Here is an 11,351-nt window from a genome sequence, read left to right on the forward strand (position 1 = left end):
AATACATGAAGACTAAACAACATACTTCTAAATAATATATGGATTAAAGAAGTAACTAAAGAGAAATGAAAAACTATTTTCAACTAAATGAAAACACAACTTATTAAGATCTGCTGGATGCAAAAGCAGTACTTGGTAAGAATTTTGTAGCATTAAATGCATATATTAGAAAAGAAGAAAGAGCTACATTTCCACCTTAGAAGATGAAAAAAATAGCAAATTAAATCGAAAGTAAGCAGAATAAAAGAAATAATAATGGGTGCAACTGCATCTCAGAAGACCTGGGTTGTGAGACTTTCCTGTGCTTGATGGCCTAGCTTCCCCCACCATCTATGTCCCATGTACCCCCTCAGACCTCTTGAAGGAATCCTTGCCACCTAGATTGGACTCAGAGACGTTTTTGTCTTAAAGCCACAGTCACTGCCATGCCCAAGAATAAAAATAAAGGAGGTAAAATTAGACACAGAGGTAAGAATGAGAATGCATCTGAAGAGAGCTGGTATTCAAAAATGATGGATAGGAATATGCTCAAATAATCAAAATGTTGGAAAATGGACAATTAGCAGTGTTTTGATGGCATTAAGAGGTTATGTTACGTCAGAGACAAAGTGAGAAAAAAAAGGTTTGGATATATATCTCAGACATTATATTGGTTGGTCTAGGAGATTACCTGGATAATGAAGCTGATGCAATTTTAAAACACAGTGTAGATGAAGCTAGAAGACTCAAGGCATAATGAGCTTCCAGAGAGCGCTAAATTCAATAAAGTAGATACATTTGGTCCTGGAGATGATGACAACATGCACATTGGCAACACTGGAGATGATGAAGGAGATGTGATAGTATCTAAATCGAACTCAACACTTTATGTTCCAATTTTTCTGAAAATTGTTCTACACTTTGGAGTCTGGCTATGACCCATTAAAGAAGATAAAAGTTTTATTGGCATCAGAGCAACCTGAAAAGCAGAATGATATTTTCTAAGGTATTTATGTTTCATTAAAAACTAGTAATGCTGAGGGGCGCCTGGGTGGCTCAGTCGGTTAAGCGTCTGACTTCGGCTCAGGTCACGATCTCACAGTCCGTGGGTTCGAGCCCCGCGTCGGGCTCTGGGCTGATGAGCCTGGAGCCTGCTTCAGATTCTGTATCTCCCTCTCTCTCTGACCCTCCCCCGTTCATGCTCTGTCTCTCTCTGTCTCAAAAATAAATAAACGTTAAAAAAAAAAAAAAAAAAAAACTAGTAATGCTGAATATCTCACGTCAAAAGTTAAAGCCATTTTGTTCTTTTGTTGTAGTGGAGTTTATAGGTGAAGACTATCTCGTCTATTTAAAAAAGGTGGGATATACATTGCTGCTTTTTCTCCTTTGACCACTCTAGTATGTGAATGGATATTTTGAGTCAACCTTTTGCCCTACACTCATTATGGATTATGATAAAGCCCTAGTTTTGACTGGCCTGTTGGCTAGATGCCATCATTCTGTATATTCCAGTTCCTAGAAGATCCCTTGAGATTCTGATACAATGTAAGGGACGCAGAAATATGCATTTTAAGTAAAAACGATGACTGTTTTACACATTTAAGTCACAAGTGGCTATCTTTATACTAGTTTTGATGCGATGCACATTCTTTTCATGATCTCATTTTGAGATGATAAACATATTAACACAAAAGCATTTCTGAAAGTTTTTAGAACCTGGATTTTAGTAACAATTTTGAATTTGTAAGGTTAGCAGTTGGATGTTAGGTGACATCCATTATCTTTGGAGATATTAATATATTTGTTGACTTTTTTTCTTACTGTTCATGTGAAATTTAACAAATAATAAAATATGTTTTGTTCATATGCATGTATGCATAAATTTTTTATAGAACAAAAAGTATGTTAAAGTTTCATTTCATTTTCAGAAGTCATATACCTATGAGCTACAATTTTGAGTGCTTTATAAATAAATCACATGTAAATGAAAATATAATTTCCTAACAACTTATAAAACTTAAACCTTTTTCAAACAAGCCCTAAGTGGAGCAGAGAGGAGGGAATAAGAACTTAATAAAAAAATGGTCTGAAATTCCTAATGGAAGAGCTACAGTTGAGAAAAAATAAATAAAAAAATAAAGGCAAGGGCTCAGTGGCTCAGTCAGTTAAGTGCTGACTTCAGCTTAGGTCATGGTCGCATGGTTTGTGGGGTTGAGCCCTGCCTCTGGCTCTGTGCAGACAGCTCTGAGCCTGCAGCCTGCTTCAGAATCTGTGTCTCGATCTCTTTATCTCTCTGTTCCTCCCCTACTTGTGCTGTGTTTCTGTCTCTCTCTCTCTCAAAAACAAATCAACATTAAAAAAATTTAAAAAAATAAAGGCAATGTCAAGCTACAGAGTTAAAAAAATAGAAATAATGGAATTAAAGTAGAAGTCAATTAATTGAAATAAGAAATCAATAAAGGAAATCAAAGAAACCAAAGGCTGGTTCTGTGAAAAGTTCAATAAAATTGATAATCCTTTAACCAGGCTAACTAAGAAAAACTAAGATAGAATATAAATATGAGTATCAGAAATGAAAGAGGGGTATCACTACAGACCCTATGGACATTAAATGGATAACAAATACTATGAAAAGGTCTACACCTACAAATTTGGTGTACTGGATGAAGTGGACCAATTACTTGACAGACACAATTTGCCATAACTCACACAAGAAAAATAGACAACCTGAATAGGCATATATATATATATATATATATATATATATATATATATATGTATGTAAATTGAATATACTTATATGTACTTATATATAATATATACATTATATATATAAGTATATTATATATATAAGTGAATTGAATGTATATATATATATATATATATATATATATATATATATAAAGTAAATTGAAATAACAATTGATAGCCTTCCAAAACAGAAAGCAGATGGGTTCAGTGTGTATTCCATAAAACACTTCAGAAAGAAATTATACCAATTCTTTACAATATCTTTTAAAGAACAGAAGCGGAGGAAATATTTCCCAAATCATTTTATAAAGACAACATTACTTTATTACCGAAATCGGACCAAGACATTACAAGAAAATAAAACTACAGACCGATATCTCATGAATGTACACACAAAAATTCTCAACAATATATTAACAAATCAAACCAAGACTCTATAAAAATAATTATACGTCATGACAAAATGAGATTTAACCGGAGAATGAAAAACTATGATCCATTCATCAACAGGCTAAAAAAGAAAAATCACATGTCATATTAATTGGTGAAGAAAAAACATTTGACAAAACCCAGCACCTATTCATGATAAAAATTCTCAGTAAACTAGGAATAGATGGAAACTTCCCTAACTTGATAAAGAATATCTACAAAAAGCCTAGTGCTAACAACATACTTAATGGTGAGAAACTCAAATCTTTTCACTAAGATCAAGTAAAAGGCAAGGATTACTCCTCTCACCACTCCTTTTCAACATCATATTAAAAGCTCAACAGATTGAAAGAAAGAAAGAAAACTGTGTTTGCAGATGATATGATATTCTATAAAAGGAAAAAAATGATTCTCCAGAATTCTGGTGCTAATAAGCCATTATAACACGGTTGCAGGATACAAGGTTAGTGTACAAAAGTCAATAATTTTCATATGTACAAGCAATGAACAAGTGGACTTTGAAAGTAAAAACATAATACCATTTACATTAACACCACCAAAATCCAAATACTTAGGTATAAATATAGCAAAATATGTATAAAGTCTATCAAGGAAAAACTACAAAACCCTGACAAATAAAATTAAAGAAGAGTTAAATAAATGAAGAGATATTCCATATTCATGTATAGGAAAACTCAATATTGTCAAGATGTTAGTTCTTCTCAACTTGATCTGTAGATTCAATGCAATTTTAAAGCAAATTCTGAGCAAGTTATTTTATGGATATTGATAAACTGGTTGTAAAGTTTGTATTAGGAGGCAAAAGACCTGGAATAGCTAACACAAAATTAGTGGAGAACAGACTGATTACTACACTATGTGACTTTAAGACTTACTATAAAGCTACAGTAATCAAAGCAGTGTGGTGTTGGCAAAATTAAAAACAAACATCAGTGGAATGGGACAGGTTACCCAGAAATAGAATACTATACATATATTCAACTTATCTTTGAAAAAGGAGCAAAGCAACTATAATGAAGCAAAGGCAGCCTCTTCAATAAATGGTGCTAGAACAAGCAGACATCCATGTGCAAAAAAAAAAAAAGAAAAGAAAAGAAAAGGAAAAGAATCTAGATACAGACCTTATGCCCTTCATAAAAATTAACTCAAAATTCTTTATAAACCTAAATACAAAATTATAGAACTCCTAGAAGTTAACACAGGGGAAAACCTAGATGACTTTCAGGATGGTGGTGATTTTTTAGATACAACACCAAAGGCATGATTCATGAAAGAAACCATGATAAGCTATACTTCATAAAAATTAAAAACTTCTGCTGTGTGAAAGAAATTGCCAAGAGAATGAGAACACAGGCCATTGGCTAGAAGAAAACATTTGCAAAAGACAAACCTTATAAAGGACTGTTATGTAAAATAAAGAACTCTCAAAACTCAGCAATAAAAAAACCCAAACAACCCAATTAAAAAATGGGCCAAGGACCTTAAAAGCAATCTCACGATAAAAAGATACATCTATGGCAAATAAGCATATGAAAAGATGTTCTATATCATATGTCATCAGGAAAATATAAATTAAAGTAACAACAACATAACCTTACGTACCTACTAGAATGGTCAAAATCCAGAAGATTGACAATGGCAAATGTTGGCCAGGATGTGGAGCAATAGAAGTTCTTCTACCTCTGCTTGTGGTACTGAAAAATGGTACAGCCGCTTTAGAAGACAGTTTGTCAGTTTCTTACAAAACTAAACATACTTTTACCATACAATCCAGCAATTGTGTTCCTTGATATCTATCCAAAGTACTTTAAAACCATGTTCACACAAAAACCCGCACATGGATGTTTATAGCTGCTTTACTCAACATTGTCAAAACTTGGGATCAACTAAGACGTCCTTCAGGGAATGGGTAATATACAGTGGTACATTCAGACAATGGGATGTTATTCATTAACAAAAGGATATGAGCTATAAAGTCATTAAAAGACATAGAGGGATCTTAAATGCATATTACTAAGTGGAAAACTCATTCTCCTCTTGCAATGTCACTTCATACCTCCTTCCATCAAGAACTATTGTCATTTCCCTACTCCTTGAATATGGGATGATCTTGCTCTACCCTTTGGCCAACTTCACAGTAGTAAATATGATACCAGGATAGATTTGGGGGAAAAAGCTTATACACTAGAACTTGTCTTTTTTTGCTAGTCTTAGTATCATCCATGCCACCACTGCCATAAGATACTCATGCTGGCTCACTGAAGGATGACAGAGCACATGAACAGAGGGTCCATTTATCCCAGCTTCCTCAGATGAGGTCATGATAAACAAGTCAACCCCAGTACACCTATCAGCTGACCATAGATCCATGAGCAAGTCCACTTAGAGATCAGCCAAACTCATTCCAAACCAGCCTATATTACTAACCTGAAGAATTGTGTTACACATGAATGGTTAATATTTTAAAACACTCATTTTGGGAATGGTTATTGTATAGGGAAAGCTAAATGATCACAAGGTAACATATATACAATTCACTCTGTGACTGGAAGTATTGAGTTCATTGTGTGTATTAATTTGCTTAACTTTCACAACAATGCTATAAGGTATTTAAATCAAAAGACTCAGATGGATTGAAATATGGTAGGTCACATAGGTAGTAAATGGTGAAGCAAGACTTGAACATCAGTATTGCATCTGAAGCCATGTTCTCAATTGCCAAATTCTATTGCCTTTTTACAGAAGGACCCTAAATGCAAAATTGTGGGGAATGGGGAGTCCAAGACTAGCTATTGGAAATTTATGTTTCAATAACTTTTAAGGTGGGTATTTTTCTATTCACAGAAAAATCTAACCTTTTTTAAGTGAAATCTAATCTTAACTAATACAGAATTTGGTACTCATACTACATTGCTACAAGTAACAGAACTTAAGCATATGGCAATGGATTAGTACAACTTGTCATATGTTGGGTAGGAAGGATTAGATATTAAAGTGTGATAGTGCTTGCTATTAAATATCAGAATATGTGGCACAAATTCAAAGGCAGATCATACGCTAAAAAGGGATAAAACACTAAAATTATTAAAAATTTTAAAATATAGTTATTCATTAGTTATTTATAGATGCTTACTAGAGAGCAATACTCAGACTAGATTTACCAGCCAAAAAAGCAGAGTTGAAAAAGGTTACCATTCTCCCTAGGAAAGCAATCTAGGCCTGTGGTAGACAATCTTCGTTGACTGAATGTCAAATAATATATGGACTCAGAGGGCAAAATCAAATATGTTGGTACTCCAAACCAATGCCATTATTAATGGTGGCTCTCAAAACAAACTTCAGTGTGACAAGACTATCTCCCCCAGCCTATTTCAGATATATTTTATTCTCTGCCAAAAGACCAGATTAAGTTTCCTTTTCCACCCAAGTCTAATGTTTCAGGTATTCTCAAAGTCGTTTACAATAAGCAAAAGAGTGATAAACTAAAGACAAGTCTTCAAGTTTAAATTAACATGTATAAACAAAATTTGGCTGCAATTGCTTGAAAATGGAGAGTCCTAGAAGGAAATTGGACACCTGTTAAGTTTTTAGGGAAATTATTCTGTCAAAACCAGAAGCATTGCCCAGCAAATCTTGTAATTATTTATACCATAAAGAAATAGCAGGTCCAATCATAGGCCAACACACTATGAAAGGTGAAACAGCACATGTGGGTTGTGTTATTCATTGCCATGCTCAGAGAATCTCTCATAGAAGGGAGTCTTTTCTATGTTTTCCCTGTAAGAAGAGATAAAAGCTATGGCCACTAACTGCTGTGTATTTCTTACCATCCATTTATCATTTCATTGCATTTTTTCTGTCCCTACACCAGGTGAGTAGAAATAGAAATATTCACAGACTTTTAAAAGGCAACCCACAGAATGGGAGAAAATTTTTAAAAATAAATATAAATAAATAAATAAAAGTAGAAGCATGATAGGCAGTTTAGGGCTTTTATTTATTTATTGCTATTTTAAAAACATTCTTCCATTCTGTGGGTTGCCTTTTCACATTCTTTTGTTGTTGTCGTTGCTTATTTATTTATTTTGAGAGAGGAAGAGAAGAGAAGAGAAGAGAAGAGAAGAGAAGAGAAGAGAAGAGAAGGGAAGAGAAGAGAAGAGGAGAAGGGACAGAGAGAGAGAGAGACAGAGACAGAGAGAGAGAGAGGGAGAGAGAGAGAGTCCCTAAGCAGAGATTCACACAGTCAGCACAGAGCCCAATGTGGGGTCAAACTCATGAACTGTGAAATCATGACCTGAAAAGAAATTCTACAGGAATCAAGAAATCAAGAGTCAGACTCCTAACACACTGAGCTGCCTAGGCACCCCCATTCTTCTAATTTTAAAGTACTCTGTTATTCACAGACAAATTTAACACTAATCACAAAAAACCATGCTTTCTGAAATCATCACATGCACACACACACACACACACACACACACACACACACACACCATGTGCAGACAAAAGCACCACCTCCATAAAGTCAAGTAAGTAATTTGTCATAAGCCGTAAGTCAAGTAATTTGACATAACTTAATAAATACCCACTTTGCAATGCTTCTGTCTTTACCTGATGCTATATAAGAGAGAGAAAAATATATGGAGAAGTATCTAACAATTGTAAGTTATGCGGTGATGGAACAAATAAACATAAAACTACTAAAATTTATTCAGGTATCTATTAAGTCAAAAATATTTTTTGAGTACCTCCTATTATGTAACAGGGATATTAGTGTACTATAAATGTGGATGGCAGTGAAGAAAACACTCAAAAGGCTCTGCCCTCATGAAACTTTTATTCTAGTGAGGGAAGCAGAGATAAACATGATAAATACTCCATTTCAAGGATTTCCAATCTACATTTTAATATCTCTGGAAATATAATGCATCTTTCACCATGACATGACATTGTTTTATTGGCAGCATTTTTTCATAGTAGTGTGTAAAATAACATTGCAGCTTGTAACTGAGAATGCTTTTGAATTAGTAGGATAAAGTAATTAAAATGCATAATTATAGAAAAAACTAATAAAAAAGGGACTAAAAATTTGAACAGAGTAATCATGTGATTACTAATAATCATGTGATTTTAGAATAGCTAATAAACATTATATTTAGTATTCCTATCTGATATTATCCTATCTGATATTTAGTATTAAGTTCTAAGGAGAAAACATAAAGCAGAGAGTTGGCGGGAGAAGGTATTGCGATTTTATATAAAATGGGCAAATAAGGCCTCCATAATGACATAATGTTTTTGTATGATTTAATGAAGTGAGATTGTAAACCATGAAGACATCTGAGGGAAGGTCACCCAAGGCTGATGGAACAGTATAGACAATCTAAGCTGGAACCATGCCTGGCTTTTTCAGAAAAAATCAAAAGCAAAAACAAAAACACAGTGACCTATGTGACTCCAGCAGAAGGAATAAGGGAAACTCCTTATGAACAGAGTTAATGGAGGGCCAGTTCATGTAGGGGTCTTATAAGTCAGAGTAAGGACTCTGTATTTGTTTCCTCTATTTCTCAGTTAGTTATTTTATATTTATCTTAAAATATTCATGATCAGATTAATTATTTGAAGAGTGTCACTGAGGAAGGTATCTGAGATCTTAAAAATTTTCTGGTCATGGATAGTTGTCGAATATAGACAGCATTTTCCTCTATGTCATTCCCACTGGCACATACACAGATTGAATCTTGACATAATTCAGTTGTCACATTGTGAATTTGGGGATTTCAGAAAGCCTGAAGGCCTAAGAATGCTATTAATGAAAAGGCTTGAATTGCCTAAGAGAATATATTCACTGGAATCCATTGTCAGGATGATGGGAAAGGCATATATGGATATACAGACCCAAAAGTAAAACAGTGGAGTTATCCAAAGATGCAATCTCATACTATTGTCTCTGGTTTAACTTTAACATCTAGCTCCCTACTAGAATATTTAACTATTATGTTCACGTGATTCATTCATTGCCTTCCGTACATTGCCTTTCAACTGCCCTTCTAAGACAATAAAGGAAATTCAAGAATTTGTGACTTCAGCATTAGAAGTCACCAGTTTGAGTATATGAATAAGCAAAAGATTTTCAGTAAGAAATTCTAAATTATGCCATCTGATCACCAGGGCTGTGATTAAGGCATTTCTAACTTCATATTGTTAATTTTTTCATACTAGTAAAGAATTAATTTAAAAACAATTTTATGACACTTTGGTTTTTTTACATCAATATATTTTTCAAATATGACAGTTTTATCACATTCATTAAAATAGTAATATTTAAGTAAAAGGGGGGGGAGCCATGTCATAAGAGATTCAGACTCTAGTCAGCTTTTTCTTTTCTTTTTTTGCATGTGATCTATAAATTTCACTCTTCATATAAAGAAATCGGAAAAACTTCCAGTTCTTTAGATTGCATTGTGTAGTTTAGTGTATATAGTTTAAATACAATAATCGTCTATAGAGTATAAATCCAGTGGCATAAGCATAAGACATTCATGCCAATGAAAATAACCAAAATGTGCATTTAGTCCTGAGATATCAATGTCTTCTTCTTTATCATATGTAATCAAGTTATCAAATCTTTTTTTCCCTCTCAGCTTGCCCATTCGTTCATGCATTTGACAGAGTCAGGGAACTGGTGTCATGTTAAAGTCCTTCTGATACAAGAAAAAAAGAATGTTTTCATATTCACTTAGAAAAAGAAAAGAAATCTATCTAAAATGTTTTTGAACCTCTGATGTTGAATCTGCCTCTTTTACAGATAGTTGCATTGTTAGGTTGCTTGCTGTTTTCTAAAAGAAAGCCTAGCTGCTTACTCATTCATACATCAATTCACTTTTGAAGTGAAATGTTGGTCAGAGGAGTGACCAAATAAATGTAAACTGCAACAGATCAGCTTTTCTTTGTCTCATCTCCTTCTGTAGTACAATCCCTTTGCTACCTTCACACTTCTATTCTATACTTTCTTATTCGTGATCCAATAGTCATTCATGTTCCATTTGAAAGGAATAAAAAGAAACATAATTTTATGTGATTAAATATGCCCAATTACACTTTGAATCCACTAGTGGATAATTTCTTATAAGTGCTTTAAGAAATCGATAATCCAAGTTCATAATTATTACTGATTCTATCAGTGAGCTGCTTTTTAAAATGTAATGAAGGGATGTCTTTCTACAACTGGGCAAGAGACAAAGCTTTGACTTATAACAATAAAAGGAAAAAAAAACACCTAGAAATGATAAAAACTGTCATTGATAATGCAGTTTCTCCCTCATATAGGAATCAGCGTATTTTAATATTTTAAAAGAGCAAATATATATGAGATAAAACAAGTTATGACTATATGAAAAGCATGTACAATATACCATTACAAGTAGCATGTGATAGTTTCAATAATTGGTGGCTTTATTTTGGAATTTTTACTGTATTGAAATATCAGTTGAATTAACTAAAGACATTTTGATAGTTGCCCATAAAGTCTAGTCATAATTGGATTTTATGGAGCATTCTGAATGCTAACAGAAAAACAGATGCAAATGGTTTTTAAGTAGACATTGAAACAATTGACGCAATGCAACTACACGTATTTTGTAGCATCATGCTTAATTAGAAGTGGAAATCATACAGGACTTGTGGGAAAACATCACCTGTAATTTGGATTAGCCTCTGATAGTACTTGAGATGTTGAGTTACCAAAACTATAGCAGCGTACTTTTTTTTATATGCATTTGGGGTTCTGATTAACATCTTCTTTTTCACAAGTAATGACTCTGATACTCAGAAGTTTCTTCTCTTCCTGATCTTCCTGTGGCTCCTTATCCTTTCTTGCTGTCCCTTACACAATAGGCTTTTCTAAAGACGTAGGCATCCTCCCATGCACATGTCATAAAAATGTGCTGTGTAGAGGTCTTGTGTGCTTTATAAGGAGATAATCACAGGAAATATACAGCAAACATTTTTGTATGTATCCAACATTTTCAGATGGCCTAGTCTTCTTTACTTAACAATAGATGTTTTGTTCAGTGGACTTGAGTTTAGGATGACATTCTTTGAATTAATTCAAATTTTAAACTATAATTTTAACCTTATCTGCACTGTTATAAATTTGATCTATAAATATC

The 11,351-nt window shown here is 33.5% G+C and overlaps 1 pseudogene; it reads left to right on the top strand.

Annotated features, from left to right (window-relative positions):
* The first annotated feature begins 425 nt into the window (after positions 1-425).
* LOC132684323 (eukaryotic translation initiation factor 1A, Y-chromosomal-like) lies at positions 426-917 on the top strand (annotated as a pseudogene).
* Positions 918-11,351: the final 10,434 nt, after the last annotated feature.

Source organism: Panthera onca, chromosome C2 (assembly GCF_046562875.1).
Source record: "Panthera onca isolate mPanOnc1 chromosome C2, mPanOnc1 haplotype 2, whole genome shotgun sequence".
Classification (NCBI taxonomy): Eukaryota; Metazoa; Chordata; class Mammalia; order Carnivora; family Felidae; genus Panthera; species Panthera onca.